Consider the following 20,101-nt stretch of genomic DNA (forward strand, 5'->3'; position numbering starts at 1 on the left):
GCACTGGGTACACCAGTGTCTAAGTACAATTGCACACATTTTTTTTGTTTTTCTATGCATACAGAACCCCCTCTTCCTGCACCACCATTAAGAATAGACGTGATTTTTTTTTACCCATCCTGAAAAGTTATTTACTCTAGGCTTTCCTTATATGAAAGGGTTAGTGGGCAGTTTAGGAACACTCACTAACCATGTCCTGTAATACCTACTTCTCATGCCTTGTGAGAGTTACTGTTGAAATAGATGGATTTGCATATTTTAGATAACATTTTGTGAATAGCTAGCAAATGTAAATGAAGCAATTACCAGCTGTAAACGTATGCTTGAGATTGTAAATCTCAATCTGTCAGGTTCAAGGTATTCAGCAGGCCAAAGCAGCAGCAAAGCCCTGACGTAACAGTTTACATCAGAATGACAAAAAGGCGAAGTTCTTCTTGCTGGAGTTTACGCTATGACTGGCCAGCAAACATCTCTCTGAGAAATATTTTTCATCACAGGTCACTTCAAACATCTAGTTTAACACATCAGTCTTACTATAGTTCAAAGTACTGCCTAAACTAACAGCTGGGTTGTTGAAAGATAATATGTGAAGTCAGGCACAACAGAAATAGGTTACACGCATACAAGATTGTTGCTAAAATGGTGTAATCATCCAGTTACGTCTACAACATTTGAGCAACAAAAGGCAACAATAAATAAAGGAAACTTTTTTGTTAAAACACAAATCATGTGGAGAGTGGTCACAGACCGCAAAAGCCATGTTCAAAAGACATCTCTAAGGAGACTATTCAGTGACTGTGTATGAATTCTGACTTTCTTATTGGTGCAGTCCGCAGAGTTACAATTATCGTGATCATACTGGGCTTAAATGTTCATCCAGGTTTGATAATTTGAAAACAGTCTTTGAAGTACTACTGAGTGATTCCATGGTTGACACCATACCTAAACGGTAACAGAAATCAAGAATAACTGATGTTATTCTCACTGCCTTCAACTGTGACCCCACTCAAGGATATGCATTTTAGGTGACCCATGGAGAATATACATCAAGGATATTTATGCTTCACACCATGAGCCATGCCATCTCAGTGATTACAGCTAAAAAGTGCACAATTAAACAAAGTAATTTTAGATCACCTAGCTTTATGTGGCCTCCGTACTGAGCTCAAGCCAGTATAAAAAAAATAAAAAAAAAGCCAAGACAACCTACAGCAGATTACCTAAAAGTGTACCAGATTTTAAGAAGTCCATGATAGAGATTCATCTGCAAGGCCCAGACAAACAAATCGACCATCAACCTTTTCCCCACGTTATTCAATAATTCAGTCACCCTAGCTCCTTCAAGCAAGACTCTAGGATCCTAATGTAGAGAGCATTTAGCTATCTCCAATTAGTCAGGTGACTTTTTCTTGGAAGAGGCACCTGAAAAATAGATTTCCTTATGGTGCCACAGACCTGCATACTGAATTGCTGTAGTAGTCGGAGGCAACCTTTGTTATAGCTTTTGAGAAGGTCAACGAGGTAAATTACAGAAGGCTAAAAACACTGCCTTTTGCCAGCCACACAACAGGAGAGATTAAGCAGAACCTAAGTTAAAACTGTGCTGTGTCACCAAAATCCCTCAAATAGTCTGAAAATGCCTCACTGGTGCAGCACCCGCCAATATCGCCAGCTATGTTTCTTAAAAGCATCTTCAAGACATAGGCCTTCACCAGACACTAACTGTCCCCGTGGTAAAATTGTTTAAAACACATTTCTTTTATGAAAGCCTCAAAAATCAGAGCAAATTAAAGTTTAAGCACTGACAGAATAAACAACTGAGTTAAGTAAGTCTTCTTAAAATCCACAGAATGGAGATAGAAGTCACATATAACACCACACTGGCAAGGGATTTAACAGAACACCCAACTCTCAAGTCATCATTCATGTCTACAAATCAGACAAAACCACTAGGTGAGAACTCACAGGGAGGAAAGCATGTTCCTGATGATGAACCTCGTGTGTACTGGGAATGCCAAAAACCTGGTGCTGCTTTGGGAGACTATTCTGTTTGAAGCTTCAACAATGATCCATGGTTGTTACATGATCAACCATGGGTGACTTATTTTTCAAAAAATGTTTAGAACATATTTGGATGGGGAAAGCCATCTCGAACAAATGGGAAAATAATCTAGAATAAGTGCCTTTTAAGTGTCAAAATCTAACATTTCTAACAGAGCCCCTAGACAGACATAACCTAAAAGAATGTGGGTGTCGGAAAGAAAGCTGATTGTGGGTAATTGTTTAGTAGACTAAGAAATAGTGCATCTGCACAAGAAGTTTCCAAGGGAAATACAACTAGAAGAAATAAAACGGGCACATTCAATCTGTAGTTCTACGTTTATATTTTTTCTCTCTCTGATATCCAATTTGTGTGATTTAGGAAATAGTTTTACTCTCAACTCAAAGTCCAAATGGTAGAGCATTTTAACAAATATTAACTGGAGAGTTCCAATTTTGTACTGCATATTTAAACCTAAAACTTAAAAATCAGAATTAAGTAGTTTCAAATTTCTATGCATCAATAAATAAAGTTTTCTTTCAAATCAGAGTGCCATAAAACAGGTCAGAAAAAACCCAAGATATATGCTAAAATCCACGATACGGAGGAACAGCAAATGGCCTTAGTGGCAGTGGATCTCGAGAAGGCCTTTAACACAGTGGAGTGGCCTTACTTGACAGAAGTAATGAGGGTACTGGTGTTTGGCTCCGAGTTAGAGCCTGGGTTTGGCTACTGTATACAGCACCAACAGCCCGCGTTAAGATAGCATGGGAGATGTATTTTGGAGAAATCTCTGGCTTGAGAGTTAATAAGAAAAAGGAACTTCTGTTCCCTCTCGGAGGTCTGGGTTGTTCCCTCAGGATCAACTACCAGACCTGGGATTCTGCTTGGTGGCTGACAGAGATAAGGGTGGCTTACCAGAGCAGCATGAAAAACTGAATGCAATATAGAACGAGTGCCATCTGCGCTCCGAAGCTCCATCCAATTCCCGAATGCACTTCCTCTCTTAGTCGGGGGCAGTGTGGCCGTCACCAAGATGGTCTTTCTCCTCAGGTTTCTACATACGGTCTAGAATTCTCTATGTCCCATATACAACAAAGTATTTTGGCAACTAGATCGTTTGTTCAGGTCATTGGTGTGGGTGGGCCACCGCAGCAGAGGGGCTGTATCGTGCGAAAGAGACATGGAGGATGAGGGCCTTAACCATTCCATTTGCAGTATGCAGTCCAGTTGCTTATAGAGGGTGACAACTGGGAAACATGCTTGCTACGAGGCATGGCAGTGGGGGAGGGTGGAGGGCAGTGGAGGGGGGGGGGGGCTGGGATCAATATGCACACTCGGCTCCCCTTGAAACGAGGGGTGGAGGGGGGGAGGGGGGGAGGGCTGACATCTCAGTACCTTACCTGGTACAGCAAACAGCAACCACCTGGGAAGAGGTTGTTAAAGTGCTCTGTCACACCCCTTTTGGCCAGGACCTCAGACTCTGGGACCTGCCTTTGTTCACAGAAATGAATATGTCCATGGAAAGGCGGCAGGCAGGGGGCTGCCAGGTAGCCAGAGTCCTATTTTTTGGGGAAATGTTTATCACACTGCAGGAGGCCAGGGATATTTTCCATTTGGGAGTGGGTCAGTTCCAGCAATATGCAAAAATTGAGAACACAGTGTGGGCCGGTGTGAAACACATTCCGAGCTGCACCCAGGCCCTCGCAAGTCCTAGATAGGCTACTTCTTGGGGGAAGGGGAGACATCTAATCACGCTTTTCTACAAAGCCATTAGGGGAGACTGTGCTCAACTTCTAACTTCTGCTGCGTGCCCAGCAAGTCTGGGAGCTGATTGAGCCTCTTTCAGATTGAGTGGGAACTGGTGTGCTAGATGGTTCGACGAGTCTCCAGTAACAAATGGTTCAAGCTCATACATTTTAATTACCTTCACCAAACATAGATGACATTGCACTTCCTTATCAAGATTTATCCAAGAAGAGTGGCACAAGGTCCCAGATGCAGAGGAGAATGCCCTGTTTATACACCTGGCGTGGGGATGCAGGGAAGTGAGATGGTAGTATGTTCTGGAAGGAGATTATACCAAGGGTGGAGATCGCTGTGTCACTCCTGCTATTGGACACACCGCAGGTGTGCCTACTCGGCATAGTAAAGCAACTCAAGGGGACAAAACAATGCTCTATAGATGTATGCAATTGGCCTAACTTGTAGCAAGGAGGAGGGTCGACATCAGTTGGTTAACCTTCTGTGTATCAGTGGGCATGTGGTCTAAGGATGTCCATAAATGGGTGGTGGTTGAGGAACACCAAATTAGGCAATCTAGGATAGACGACAAGGATCAGGGCGATATTGCAACATTTGTGGTTGGTAGGGGGAGGGTTAATGGTACATGACTGGACTCCTTCCAGTGCAATGGTGACATTAAATCTATCTCTGATATTGACTCTGGGCCTGAGGAAAGTGAATCGGGAATGACTGAATGTTAGCTCCTATGTGACGCCCAGACCCCAGGAGAAGTGTTATTTGTGTTGTGATTGTGTTAGTCCCCTGACCTGATCTATGCAAACAATTTCCATTGTACATGCTTCATATGATAATGATATGATATGCGCTCCAAGGAGTGCAAGGAAGATGGGTGACGAGTGACCTCATGTTGAGGAACTAAGTTTACATTTCCTATGTCTCTGTAACTGACAAACTCTAAAATGAAGGTTTTAAAATCCCCAAATATAGAGATATTTCAGTTAGCTAGGTCTGATGGACATGTATGCAGTTAGAGATCTATCCATTGGATGAGTTACTGGAACATGAGCAAAAAACGATTGAGAAACCAACAAAATAAAGGAACAAACAAATATCTCTAATCCTAAATGTACTGTCTTTACGGAATTAATATTGTGATTATTTAAAAGGGACTTGGTATACCAGAAGCGTGTAACTGTTTCAGCACTGTAGTCAGTAGAACTATCAAAAAAGTGTTTCCAACAAGCCCAAGTATACTGTAAGCACTATAGAAATTACCACACAAAAGCAAAAGTGTTTTTAGTTGCATATTAACTTTTATCGAAGTAAAGGATTCCGATTTAACCATAAAGTGTGTAAAGTAAAGTATTTCACCATACGGGACAAGGGCTCACTGCAAACGATGAAGGCATACTGTAGAATGTTTAGAGATGAGTAACAATGTATTTAGAAGTAAAACCTGAAACAAAGAAATAAGTATACACTGGGGGAATGAGGCACAAGAAATGATTAAGGCGTATATAAGCATTTAGAAAATAACATACTATATATAAACAGTTTCTACTAAAGTTCGCCACGAACTATAGGTCATTCTTTGAGACTGGGGGTTCTGAAGCTACATTAGAAAATGTTTTTCACTGAAATTACACTGATTATCTCTCACAATCTGTCAAAGCAGACGTAGTTGAGATAAAACCGTAAAAAAATGAAAAATGACCTAAAAGACACATTAGAAACACTGATAAGCTAGAGATCAAATGAAGTGCAGGAAGGGAAAGTCAGAGCAGGCGTGCTCGACAGTCAAATTTCATATTTCTTTGACGCTGTTTGAAGGATTTGGAGGCGGTCAGACCAACTTCATCTTAAAGGCTGTTCAATCTCCGAAAAAAAAAAAAAAACAAGAGTGATGTGATGGCTATTAAACACAGTGTTGTTATAAGTACGGAAGACCTAAAGAAACTGGTTGGTTTATCAGACTAAATCCATCTTTACTGTCAGTAGGATGGCAGAGGCTGGCCTTTTTTTCCTCTTTTTGTTCCTAAGCAAGAGAAAAATCAGTGTCATCTCCAAGTAGAGGCAGCTCACCAGTAATTGTGGTCTCGATCACCTGAAACAACAAAGGCCTTCACCTGACTAACAAGATCCATTTACATTAACTGCAGGCATCTCAGCAGGCAATATCTAGGAATTTCGAAACTCACATAAAAAGCATGCAGCTGAATGTGGAATGGGTCCTCTGCGAAAACAACTATTCTTAGTATCGGAAGTTCCGAAAGAAGGTAAAGGTATTGCTAGGAGTTTGCTACCTGTTTGGAGAATACATTTATATCTGTTTTTAGGACTTTGGTGTCTTTTTATTTATATACAGTGCAACTGAAGGAAGACCACTTAACAGTGATTCGAAGATCGCAAGATAAACCTTGCAAACAGAGACAAAACCTGCAGAATAGAGACATAAGAGGAGGCACAAATCATGTTAATGTCACACCATTTTGGGAGACTTAAGGGTCAGCATCCTACGAGGAACCCAGGCGTATGCATTTACAAAACGGTTTACAGCTCCTAGCCCTCTCAGCGCTAATGAACGAAGTAAACAGTAGCAAGGCAGAGGGAAGCTGAATTGTAATACAGGGAGTGCAGAATTATAAGGCAAGTTGTATTTTTGAGGATTAATTTTATTATTGAACAACAACCATGTTCCCAATGAACCCAAAAAACTCATTAATATCAAAGCTGAATATTTTTGGAAGTAGTTTTTAGTTTGTTTTTAGTTTTAGCTATGTTAGGGGGATATCTGTGTGTGCAGGTGACTATTACTGTGCATAATTATTAGGCAACTTAACAAAAAACAAATATATACCCATTTCAATTATTTATTATTACCACTGAAACCAATATAACATCTCAACATTCACAAATATACATTTCTGACATTCAAAAACAAAACAAAAACAAATCTGTGACCAATATAGCCACCTTTCTTTGCAAGGACACTCAAAAGCCTGCCATCCATGGATTCTGTCAGTGTTTTGATCTGTTCACCATCAACATTGCGTGCAGCAGCAACCACAGCCTCCCAGACACTGTTCAGAGAGGTGTACTGTTTTCCCTCCTTGTAAATCTCACATTTGATGATGGACCACAGGTTCTCAATGGGGTTCAGATCAGGTGAACAAGGAGGCCATGTCATTAGATTTCCTTCTTTTATACCCTTTCTTGCCAGCCACGCTGTGGAGTACTTGGACGCGTGTGATGGAGCATTGTCCTGCATGAAAATCATGTTTTTCTTGAAGGATGCAGACTTCTTCCTGTACCACTGCTTGAAGAAGGTGTCTTCCAGGAACTGGCAGTAGGACTGGGAGTTGAGCTTGACTCCATCCTCAACCCGAAAAGGCCCCACAAGCTCATCTTTGATGATACCAGCCCAAACCAGTACTCCACCTCCACCTTGCTGGCGTCTGAGTCGGACTGGAGCTCTCTGCCCTTTACCAATCCAGCCACGGGCCCATCCATCTGGCCCATCAAGACTCACTCTCATTTCATCAGTCCATAAAACCTTAGAAAAATCAGTCTTGAGATATTTATTGGCCCAGTCTTGACGTTTCAGCTTGTGTGTCTTGTTCAGTGGTGGTCGTCTTTCAGCCTTTCTTACCTTGGCCATGTCTCTTAGTATTGCACACCTTGTGCTTTTGGGCACTCCAGTGATGTTGCAGCTCTGAAATATGGCCAAACTGGTGGCAAGTGGCATCGTGGCAGCTGCACGCTTGACTTTTCTCAGTTCATGGGCAGTTATTTTGCGCCTTGGTTTTTCCACACGCTTCTTGCGACCCTGTTGACTATTTTGAATGAAACGCTTGATTGTTCGATGATCACGCTTCAGAAGCTTTGCAATTTTAAGAGTGCTGCATCCCTCTGCAAGATATCTCACTATTTTTGACTTTTCGGAGCCTGTCAAGTCCTTCTTTTGACCCATTTTGCCAAAGGAAAGGAAGTTGCCTAATAATTATGCACACCTGATATAGGGTGTTGATGTCATTAGACCACACCCCTTCTCATTACAGAGATGCACATCACCTAATATGCTTAATTGGTAGTAGGCTTTCGAGCCTATACAGCTTGGAGTAAGACAACATGCATAAAGAGGATGACGTGGTCAAAATACTCATTTGCCTAATAATTCTGCACTCCCTGTAGATAGGAGCCCGTTGAAACTCAAAGGAAAGGAGAGGATTACACCTCCTGTAGCAATAAGGAATCCTGACAGCACTCTACTCAAGATGGCACAGTGTCAGGGGGTATTCTCCCCAAGAAGATTCTCTCCTATAAATCCTCCCTTAAAACTATCATCAGAATAGGACCTCTATCCGCGTATCCAAGGGCTGAAAGAACAGAGTTCTCTGCCACCTGCCTCAGCATATGTGATGCACGACTGAAGTCACAGTGAGAAGCTAGGGAGTGGTTTATTTTTATTTTTTTTAATTTTTAAGGAGCAATTCAACTTCGTGAAAATACACACGTAAAATGATTAACTGTGAAAATAACTGCGGTGACAGCACAGAAATCACAGTACGCTTTTAAAACGAAAACCAATGTTCGAGCCATGAGAAATATAACAACCGCTACGGCAGCAGCATCACCAAGTGCCACGCGCTATTTAGTAATAGGTAGGACTAGCTGAATAAACGATTGCTCCTGGTTCTCCAATCATCAAGGGTCCAAAAGACCTTGTGAATTCTTCCACGCGTGCCTCAACTTTCACTTACAGAGCCTGCGTTAAAATACTGTGAGCAATGAAGTCCTTAAATGCTTTCAATGCAGCGGCCAACAGTTCGGTCCGTACCTGTGCAGGTGCACAAACACGACAGCGCACCGCTCTGCTACAGCCACCTGCCGCGTGCGGGTTTGCATACATCTATTAATAGCTGAGGAATAAAGCGCTGCTTTAGGACTCCTCCGTGGAGGAACACTCGCTCCCCAGGGCTTGAGAGGAAACAGAAATAGCAGGCCAGCCGCATATCCTCAAATAACTTCTTTCTGCCGTTACCGTTAATCAGAGGATACCAAACAGGTGTTCCAATCGGCCATGTGTAGCCAACAGCACAACCTAAATAAACCGATATCGGCACAAGTTTTAGCTAAATCGTCCCACTGAAAGTGGATTTCATCATTAATCCCGGTGCTGTTCATTTGCTCTCACTGGCACACCACGAATCCCGCGAGATTCTCACGCTGCACGCCGAACAAACCAGAGCATGTTCCAATAAGGATTGTTCGCCTCCTTAAAACCAATGATGCCCAGAGCAAGGGGTAGAATTACCGCCGAACACACATGTAGAGCTTTGTCGATGGTCAGTGTTAAGGCAACAAAAAACACAGCGGTATCAAGCTTAGCAACATAGCAAGGTTAAGGCCAAGGTTCCAAGATATTTTTGGAGAAAGTACAGTGAACTTAAGTTCGGGAAAATAGAACGAGAAGATGGCGAGAAGAAGGCACCGTTTTATAGCCTGGGGACTCCATAACATGGCTAGTTGGTAAACTGGGATTAAAAACTATAGTGAAAAACTGTACAAAAGATAAAGCACACCTAAATCAAATCCACTATTAGACATTAACAGGAGAGGCCCCAAGCGCAAAATCCAACATAAAGCAGAATTGTTCGAACTCCATTTCAACCAGTACATTAAACAAGCATTGGCAAAGACAGCAGAACAGGCATGCATTTTTACCTATAAATCAGACCTACTGGGTTTGCTATGGCTTTAATACGATAACTCGAAGCGCATACAGTGGCATTGAGATGCTGTGGTGTGACGACCATAGCCTTGATTTATGCCTAGAGGCAAAGTCCGTGTTCTATCAACCCTCTTCTTTTGTTCTCACTGTCCTATTTCCCGCTGAACTGAGATTAGCTACGGTAGGTGGAACTTCCCTATCATTTACGGAGCAGTGTTAATGCGACTGCTTTGCCTCCAATGACCCTTCTCTGTATTCTCAGTTTCCTCATCTGCGGAACATTTGCATATCTGTTTGTCGACTTTGTCTAGGTTGATCATCCCTCCAATGGCAATGAACCTACTATGCCTATGTATATTACTTGCCATTCTCCAAGTACATTATATAGAACTGTTCGAAAGGTCTATTGGTCTGCCCTAGAACATAAACCACCTTCAATTTACCCTTGGATATTTCTTCTGCCATTTTTAAACTAGGCTATTGCAGAAAATAGCTCTTCCTACAATGTTTAACCAGCATATGCCACCACAGACACTCTTCCAAATCATTTTCTGGTGGTGTACAGCTCTACCAATCGACCCCAATGATTTTGATATTTCAATGTAATCCTAATCTGAAACAAATCCATGTACACACACACTGCTCGACGACCGGATTCTGGTGGCTGGACGCTTTAGTGTAAACAAGCTTGCCTTACCCAAGTGAGACTCAGCAGTTCTTCCCCCAAGAAAAATATTAGAAAATTGTGTGCCAGCTGTGTATTTGACAGCACATTTTGATACCCAATGTGAATAAAAAGTTAATGGTTTAGAAGGGAATTCTGAAAGGGTATTTTTGAAATATTTATATACTTGAAAGTATGAGCCCCCACTCTTTGTGGTAGCACATATTACTTGAGACATGGTAGAGTACATACTGTCAAGCTGTACTGTGTCTCAACGAACACCCTTCTTTCCTGCACACATGGCTGCCATGCCACTACATCAGCAGGTAAGCACTGATTGGTGGGTAACAGTTTAATTGACAACAATATTAAAACGTATTTGAACATCAATGGAAAACCCTGAACAAACTGTTTTTGTTGAAACGTACGTTGTCATATACAATGTATGTGGATAGAATTCACATGTATGGCATAGATGACAGTTTTTGTTGCAGCAAATACAGTCGCATAGAAATGCATATTCCACAGGAACCAAGGAAAATGGAAAATGACATTTACATTTCACAGGGAATGTGAAACGTAAATGTCATCATAATTACATTCCAAAAACCTCTACTACTATGATAACAAGGCAACAGAGGAATACTCCGGCAGTATTATGTTTATCCACTGAAGATGGAAACTTTTTTTTTTTTTGCAACATCTGAAATGAATGTGGCTTATTCGGTAACAATTATGCAGTAAGCAATGCACCCACAGTATCACCCCAATCCACTGGCCCTCACTTGTGTTTACTGATATACAACAAGTTATTCTCGAAATGTATACAAAAGCTAATCAGTCTAACTCAAATCAGTGTCTATTGTTGGCTGCAGTTTGAAGAAAACAGTTTTTTCAAATCGACTACCCCCAACGTAAACACAAAGTGTAACATGTGTTTTTGGCTCTGTGGTTGTCACCAGAACCCCTAGATGCAATACTGCACCAGGGTACATAGTTACCAGTCATGTATTCTCTCTATTAACAGCAAACAAACTGATGCACAAAGTATAACATGCTATTTATTATCATTGTTAAGTGTGGGAAGGGGGCTCATGTCTCACATGAAATGAAGCCTTGAGCGAGTAATGATGACGCTCACCTCCCTCGACAGTGGTGATAAACCATTTATGCAGAGCGTGAAACGTTGTTTATTGCATGTTAATTTTGTTTTTACACGCATTTGTTTAAAAAAAGGTATTTAAATACAACCAGAATGTGTTGGGTTAATTTCGAAGAGATCGTGAAATGATATTGAGAAGGCCTTGTGGCAAGCAAGGTGTTTCCCTGTGTTAAAAACGAAACATGTAATCTTTGAGGCAGTAAACCATGTTCTCTCATTACTATCTCAGGTGAACCGTGGCAATAAGATGGCGCTTGACCTTTGCATTGTAGCAGTAAAGGACTAAATCTGTGTTTAATAATATAGTTGCTCTAAATAACATGTTAAAGATCTACATTTATTTTCATTAGTCTGGTATACACACATTTAAGCCATGTGTGAGGGTTTGGTTGCATTATATATTATGGTTGTACAACCTTACCATGTAAGATACTCGCAAAAAACATTTTGGGTTCAGTCGGATTAATTTGCAAAACCTTGAGCTCAACTTGAGGTAGCTATGGCTTCGAGCACCAAAGCTTAAACAATTGAACTAGTGTAAAGCATTTAACAGCACCAAACAACGAAATAAGGAAGCCACACAACATGAAAGCAATTAGACACCAATTTTAAAATAAATAAAGTATATTTTTAATGAATTTTTAGAGTTCAAGATGAACAAAATCCACCGAGGGTTCCGGAGATACAGATTTTTAAAGAAAACGTAAGTCTCAGATTAACCGCATACCAGCACTGGAGACTGTAAGGTTTGTAAACTATTGAAAAGTTTGTAAGAGTTATTGTTCAACTACTCTGGCCAAACTGAGGCAACCAAATACGACAAGGAGAAGGTTTAGGGAGTATTTAGACAGTTACCTACCCACCAACTCGTTCTCCCATCTAGCTCTCAGCTTTACACCATGACCACCATGAACTACAATGTAGTGGTCTTGATGCTGCGGAAGCAGGAGATTGAGGATTCTCAAGGATGCTCTGGGTGCTGTGCAGTCGACAGGCATGCCTTTGTGGTAATTCCTCAATCCACAGGTTTGGTGGGGCAACTTTGGCCACAGAGGTCGGGGTCCCTCATAGTCCTCTGAGCCAGTGGAAGGTCAGCTGCTGCTGGGCTACCAGTCTCCATCCACAGCGGTACCCTTTGGTGTAGGCTGGAGTCCTTCTTGGGAAATCAATCTGTACCTAAACACTCCCATGTCTGGCAGACTCTGGTGCAACTTTTGGCCATCAAGGATCAGTCTCTTGGGGCCCCCAGTGGCAGTCAAGAGGTGATTATTTCAAACTGGCTACCGACTTGCCAATTTGGGCTATTTCAGCTTTGATGGGCCTAGTGCTGATTCCAGGGGGTCAGTTGACTGACCCTTTGAGTCACTTCTTCAGTCTGGGGCTTTGGAGCAACTTTTCCTCAAGCAAGGAGGAACAGGCAAAGTCCTCTCTTCGCTAGCCCTAGGTGCGTCAGGTGCAGTCCAGCAGACAATGCAGCCTCCTTTGCCAAGTATAGATATCAGCAGGGCTTTCCTCCTCCAGTCATTTTCCCAGTTTTGGTGCGAACTGAGATTCAGGGTGCCAAGGGTGCTATATTTATGCCCAGAAAGCGCCCTAGGAAATTGATGCAGTCACTGGTAAATTGGCTACCAGGTCCTTTCTCGCAATCCCAGAGTGTACTATTCTTCCAAATATCAATATGTCTGAACCCTTCCTCAAATGTTAGGAGCTTGGTAGCCCACCCCAGAGGTGTAGCTACCTGTGAGCTACATGCCCATGGGAAAATCGGTTTGGGCACTCGTCAAAGGCAAGTCTCTCAGGCGTGTGATCGCCATTTGCCCATCAAAGGTGTCTTTGCCTTTGGAGCTCACCCTTTTGGCTAACACCCCGAGTGGCTTCCTGAGAAGGGTAGCTAACAACGTGCCCTGTAGCAGGCTGCTATTGTTCCTCAGCCTGGGAGTAATTCACACGACTCCCCCCAGGAGGGCAGAAAGAGCTGTCTGGTGGCCAATGACCATGTGAGGCTACTGGATAAACTGGGTCAGACAGTGGTAACCTTCTGAAAGTTGCATTTCTATAAAAGTGACTTTAAATTGGACTTGGGCACCATTTCAGGTTTAATTCCATGACTAATTTGATACCTTAAAGTATGGATTTTAGTAGTCCCATTCAGAAGTTAGCCAGGCTGAGTCTCCAGCCAATAACTGGGTTAGTCAATGGGGCTACTAAATCTTCCCACAGTAAAAAGGACAATTTGGAAGTTTTGCTGTTGGGGCATATACATATAAAAAAAAATACATCTCCCACCTAATAATATACAGCCCCTGCCTTACGGCTCCATAGGCATTTCTTAGGGGATGTATCATTGGCTTTGGTTTGAATGGCAAAGTCGAATTAGCAGTGTTAACACTGCTCATCCAGTACTGTACTGGGGACAGAGGGGAGGTGAACATGGGATGTTGTCCAACTGTTTCATAGTTTAAATCATGCAAACAAGGTCGTCAACCTGTCAATGGCACAACTAACAAAAATATTTTTGGAGGAGAGGAGAAAGTGGGGAGGAATCAGCAGTTTTTCCAACTTTGAAATATAATCTTGAACCTGCAAATAGGAAATCTAGAATGTAGTTATCTGTTAGACAAGCGGAGCAAAACGCACATGAGGTGCTTCTTATTGAAAAAGAAGTACATGTGTGCAAAACAGTTTGGCTGCTTATTTTTGCACTAGTGCCAAACATAATTTAACAGAGCCCGTACAAAGACTGGAGCGACACCCGATTGTCGCATTCCCTTTTATGCAAGCACTACGCTTTAAAAAATGGGCGCATACTTTGTCACCTATCCTTTCTTCAAACTATTATATTCAAGGGGTCACTTTATTTCTAATTCATAAACTTTTGATGTGCAGTAAATTATTACTAGCAAGGCTGCTGTACTTCAAAAATACAATCGCCACGATGTGGGCAAATTAGCTGGGCAGAAATGTTATTTCAAAGGAACCAGCATGAATCTTTGGTGTCACTTTATGTAAAACTTTCCTAAGGCAAGAACTAACTCGCCAGGGTTAACACCAGTTATTCTACCAGTCCGATACCATTTGCATAAAGAAGCCCCAGCAATCTCTGCTACAAGTAAATATCCCACTAAGGTGGTACAGTGGTAGAATATGGATAGGCCAAACGTGTTTAAACCTGTAGGTCACATTTTCAAACCATGCCTCACCCGTCTGTCAAGCACAGGCAGCAAGTTCCAACAATGGTGAAACAGCCGATTACATGAGTCAGTTAACTCCACTTTAAATGTCGAGACTCAAAAATAGCTGTATTCATATAGTGCAAAATTATAATTTTATTTTAAAAATTATATAGTGCCAACAGGGATAACAAGCCGCTAATGCTGTACAGTGCATCAAACACCCTGCACAACAGTTCTACTGAAGCAATTTGGCAAATTTTAAAATGAACTACTATTACCCAGTTAACTTAGTTTGACTACCTCAGGAGGATGAAAGCCTGAGTTTCTTCATGTTGGAAGTAAAGCTCTGGTCTCAGGTTATATACAGATTACCTAGACAAGGGAATCAACTGCAACACCATCACCGACTGGCAGCTCAGCCTCAGGTTAAGGCAAACTTGTCAATGCACGCTAACATTAAACAAATTAAGGGGAGTGAAGAGGTGCTGCAGAGCACGGGCTAACCCTCCTCAGACACAGAACTTTACACAAACCATGGAGCCCAACTCGATTGGATCACTAAAAACCTTCCAATCGACCTAAGATAAGAATGCTTTTACTTTAAAGAACTTGCAGCCACCAAAGGTACCTTTGGTGGCATGCTTAATGATAGGGTTCCTTCCGGTTCCGAAGCGGAATGGGGCGTGCTCAACCTGTGAGATGCATGGGAGTACTTTTAAAAGAAAGGGACCTTACGCTTCGCGTATTATTCACGCGGTTTTCAGTCGACGTGCAGGAAAGCCGTTGTTGAGCTGAACAAAGCAAACAAGGCTGAACGCCAATTTTACAAAATTAATGATTATTAAGTGCAAATTTCCAAATAACAGGCCAAGCTTAAATGACCTGTACCTGCGCTGAAGAAACTCGGAGTCCGCCTACCTAATTTTGGAACTTTTGCATTGATAGGTTAACAGGCCTTAGTACAACCAAATAGACAAACAATACAACTTTAGTACACAAACACCGGGAATGCTCTAAGGGTGCGTCTTTCATTTCTGCCTTTCAATGTGTTCTCGCAGTTTTAACCTATCTTGATTTTGAATTCTCGAGCTAACTACTGTAAATTAATTTGCATTAATTCGTATTTGTTTTATTTATGATTTTTTTCTAATTACGTGAAGGTTTGTATTGACTATTTTTTTTTTAATAAACCTGAAGCATTGGCAAAACCTATAGGTCTGGCGTTTGCATTCTGCCTTTTGGCTCTGTTGTCAATGTTTGTTGCTTTTTTTGTTCTGCTGTTTTTTTTTTTTTTTTTAAACCGATATTGTTGGGGGAGCTGACAGGCCCTCAAATACAAATATAATGGCACTGAAGGGAACTTTTTTGTGTGCAGATGTTCTTCTTGTGAAAGATCACAATGCAGTCACTTACGTTAGCCAATGCTTAATTTGAGCTGAATGCACACACAATTTTACTAAAAATCAAAATATCTTTGCTAATACCAGACCACAGTCTTCTGGCTTTGCCAATGTTTTGTTCTAAAGTTTTTTGTAAATCTTTATTACAGAAACATTATAAAAGATTTTTTCAAAATAACACATTGGCCCACTATTTCCTGACAGTGAAATGAACTACTTTCAATCACCAGTCACAGGTAGTAACAAGCATCTGTAAGGCAAAAGGTCTCATATTTAATTTAGATGGAGCTACTGGCGTCATAAATGCATAACTGAACATTTTTGCCACTTTAATTGGCCAACCCTGCTGCATATTTTGGTCCTTTCTACCACACAGAACTAAAGGGCTAGTAGGCCTACTGGAATATTTTTTTTCCAACAAAACCTTTAAAACACAAACTATTCCCAGGTGCAAAACAAACGTTCCAACCATAGAGAGCTTAAAAATACACTGAAATAACCAAGTGTGGGGACCCAGAGATGATTTAGATAGAAAGAGCACATTGTGGTGAACATTTTTAAGGTGGTCCCATTGCCCTAGGAACACCACAGGCTCAGCTATGAGCAAAGATATTTTGTAAAAGGAATGCCCTCTAAAACATTATGGGGCACGTTTCTGAGTGCCGCAAATATTGTAGTATGTTGACTGTAATGCGCACAACAGCCCCTAGAGGACACCACAATAAAAATAGCATTCTAAGAAACATGGTCATGTGACCATATAGTTTGCCCTTAGAGGGCATAACCACATGGAAACAGAATGGCAGAAAATAATGCAGCGCATCCATGTATTTAGTCCCTACAGGGAGTAGTGCATTGCACATTTTGAGGGCTAGCAGGCCTACTGCAATGATTTTACAAACAAGACCCTTTGAACGCAAACTACTCCCCTGTGGGGGCAATCATTTTTTTTTTTTAACAGCTGTATGGTTTCCCAGGGGGCCACTATGGCCCAGAGGAAACCATACAGCTTAAAAAAAATAATATGTAGATTGATATACATATATATGTATATATATATCAATCAATCACTTTTGTCGACGCGTGTGTGGATCCCTGGGGCTGCGATCGGCCCCCAGGAAGACCACACCCACATATAAAAGTGATCTCTTCACATATCTAAAATGTCACTTACCCAGTGTACATCTGTTTGTGGCATTTAGTGCTGCAGATTCACATGTTGTGCATTGCTTCCGCCATCTAGTGTTGGGCTTGTAGTGTTACAGGCATTTTCCGTTCGATGGCATGTGTAGCTGCAGATACACATGCTATGCATAGACTACAAAGCAGTAGTTCTCCCCAAAAAATGTGGTGGCTAGCCTGTAGGAGTTGGAGTTGTTTGAAATAATGTTCTTAAGACAGCTTGACCAACAATGGCCTGTTGCTTTGAAAATACATGTACACAGTAATGCTTTGTAAATGTGTGTGGTGTAGACCACGAGGCAGCTTTGCATATGTCTGCCATTGGTATGTTTCCTAAAAATGCTATAGAGGCACCTTTTTACCTAGTGGAATGAGCAAAAGTTGTTGTTTTGCCTTAATGTAACATGTTTGAACACATTTAAGAATCCATCTAGCTAATCCTTGTTTAGAGATAGGATTACCTTTATGTGGTTGTTGAAAGGCAATGAAAAGCTGTTTAGTTTTTCTGAAATCTTTTGTTCCATCCACATAATACATTAGAGCTCTTTTAAGGCCAAGAGTGTGAAGGGCTCTTTCTGTGGTTAAATCTGGCTGTGGGAAGGAGACTGGCAATTCCACTGTTTGGTTTCTGTGAATAGGTGATACAACCTTTGGCAGAAATTGTGGATTAGTTCTAAGTACAACTTTACGTTTGTGTACTTGGAAAAAATGGTTCCTCAAGAGTGAATGCCTGTATTTCACTAACTCTTCTTAATGAAGTAATCACTACTAGGAAAGCAACTTTCCAGGTTAGAAATTGAATCTCACAGGAATGCATGGGTTCAAAAGGTGGGCCCATTAGTCTTGTGAGTACAATATTGAGATTCCAAGCAGGAACTGGTGGTGTTCAAGGTGGAATAATACATTTTAGTCCTTCTATGAAGGCTTTGATAACTGGAACTCTAAAGAAAGAGGTATGTTGTATAGTCTGCAGATATGGCAGTAAAGATTAATTTTAATAGATGAGAAAGCTAAATTTGACTTATGTAAATGAAGTAGGTAGCATACACTATCTTGTATTGATGCTATAAGTGGGTCAGTATTTTTAGATTGGCAGTAATAGACAAGTTGTTTTCATTTGTTAGCATTGCATTGTCTAGTTGTAGGGTTGCATGCTTGTTTGAGATCGTCCAAGCGTTCTAACGGAAGTTGCAAGTATCCAAATTCTATGACTTCAGGAGCCAAATCGTAAAGCTTAGAGCACTGGGATTTGGATGTCTGATTTTTCCTTTGTTTTGTGTTAACAAATCCGGTCTGTTTGGAAGTTTGTGGTGAGGTTCGACTGACAAGTCTAGGAGTGTTGTGTACTAAAGTTGTCATGTCCACGTTGGGGCTATGTGTATCGTGGCGAGAGAGGTCTGACGCAGTTCGTGGACCAGAAATGGAAGTAGTGGGAGAGGGGAATTGCGTAAGCAAATATCCCTGACCAGTTGATCCATAGAGCATTGCCCTTGGACAGAGGGTGTGGGTGTCTGGATGCGAAGTTTTGGCATTTTGCGTTTTCGCTTGTTGCGAATAGGTCTATTTCTGGTGTCTCCCACTTTTGAAAGTACTGATGAAGTACCTGAGAGTGAATTTCTCATTTGTGTTATCTGTTGGTGTGTTCTGCTTACAAGATTGTGTATTCCTGGTATGTAGTCTGCTAGTAAATTAATAGGATTGTGAATTGGCCATTTCCATATTGTTTGGGTTAGAAGGGACAGTTGAGATGAATGTATCTTGCCTTATTTCTTTAGGTAATACATGGTCATCATATTGTCTGTTTTTATCAAGACAGTCTTGTGTTTGAGAAGTGGTTGAAACGCTTCTAGGGCAAGGAACACAGCTAATAATTCTAAATAGTTTAAGTGATAATTGAGCTGTAATTAATCCCATTCCCCTTGAACGGTAAGGTTGTTGAGATGAGCTCCCCAACCTATCATTGATGCATCTGTTGTTATTGTGGTCTGAGGAACAGGGTCTTGAAATGACCGCCCCTTCATTAAATTGCTGAGATTCCACCATTGAAGGGACCTGTACATTTGGCGGTCTAACAACACAAGATCTTGCAATTGACCCTGTTCTTGAGACCATTGCTGTGAGAGGCACTGTTGTAGTGTTCTCATGTTTAGTCTTGCATGCGGTACTATTGCTATGCAGGATGCCATAATTTCCAATATTTTCATGATAAATCTTACAGTGTATTGTTGATTTGGCTGCATTTGTGGTATGAGATTTTGGACAGCTTGTATCCTTTGTGTATTTGGATGGCTAAGGCTTTTTGCTTATTGAGAATAGTATCTAGGTAAGGTTGCACCTGTGCTGGCTGAAGATGGGATTGCTGGTAGTTAAGAGTGAACCCTAATGTATGTAGGGTTTCTTATGTGTATTGAGTGTGTTGTTGACATTGTATAAAATTGCTTAATTTTTTTAGCCAATCTTCTAGATAAGGAAAGACATGTAAGGTGTTGTCTTCTTAGGTAAGCTGCTACTACCGCTAGACATTTTGTGAATAGTCTTGGAGCTGTTATGCCGATTGGTAGAACTTTGAATTGGTAATGTTTTCCTGCTATCACAAACCTAAGGTATTTTCTGTGAGCGGTTGGATGGGTATATGGAAATACGCATCTCTGAGGTCTAATGCAGTCATGTAATCTTGTTTTTGTAGTAGTGGAATGACGTCCTGCAGAGTTACCATGTGAAAGTGTTCTGACACGATATATAGATTTAGTGGTCTGAAATCGCCATCCTTTTTGGGAATGAGGAAGTATATTGAGTATACCCCTTTTCCTTCTTGAGATTTTGGGAACTAATTCTATTGCCTCTCTTAGTAGCAGCGATTGTACTTCTTCTTGTAATAGAATATTGTGTTCTGGGGACAACCTGTGATAACGTGGAGGAATGTTTGCAGGGGTAGAAATCAATTCTAGGCAATAACCATTGTGGATAATTGAAAATACCCATTGGACTGTGTTGATATTTTG

The 20,101-nt window shown here is 41.3% G+C and overlaps 1 protein-coding gene across 1 annotated transcript in view; it reads right to left on the reverse strand.

The window, feature by feature from the left end:
• SEC24A (SEC24 homolog A, COPII coat complex component) overlaps positions 1-20,101 on the reverse strand; it is a 446,244-nt gene that overhangs the window by 306,459 nt on the left and 119,684 nt on the right. The gene's annotated exons all lie outside the window — the stretch shown is intronic.

The sequence above is a fragment of the Pleurodeles waltl genome, chromosome 7 (assembly GCF_031143425.1).
Source record: "Pleurodeles waltl isolate 20211129_DDA chromosome 7, aPleWal1.hap1.20221129, whole genome shotgun sequence".
In the NCBI taxonomy this organism is placed as follows: Eukaryota; Metazoa; Chordata; class Amphibia; order Caudata; family Salamandridae; genus Pleurodeles; species Pleurodeles waltl.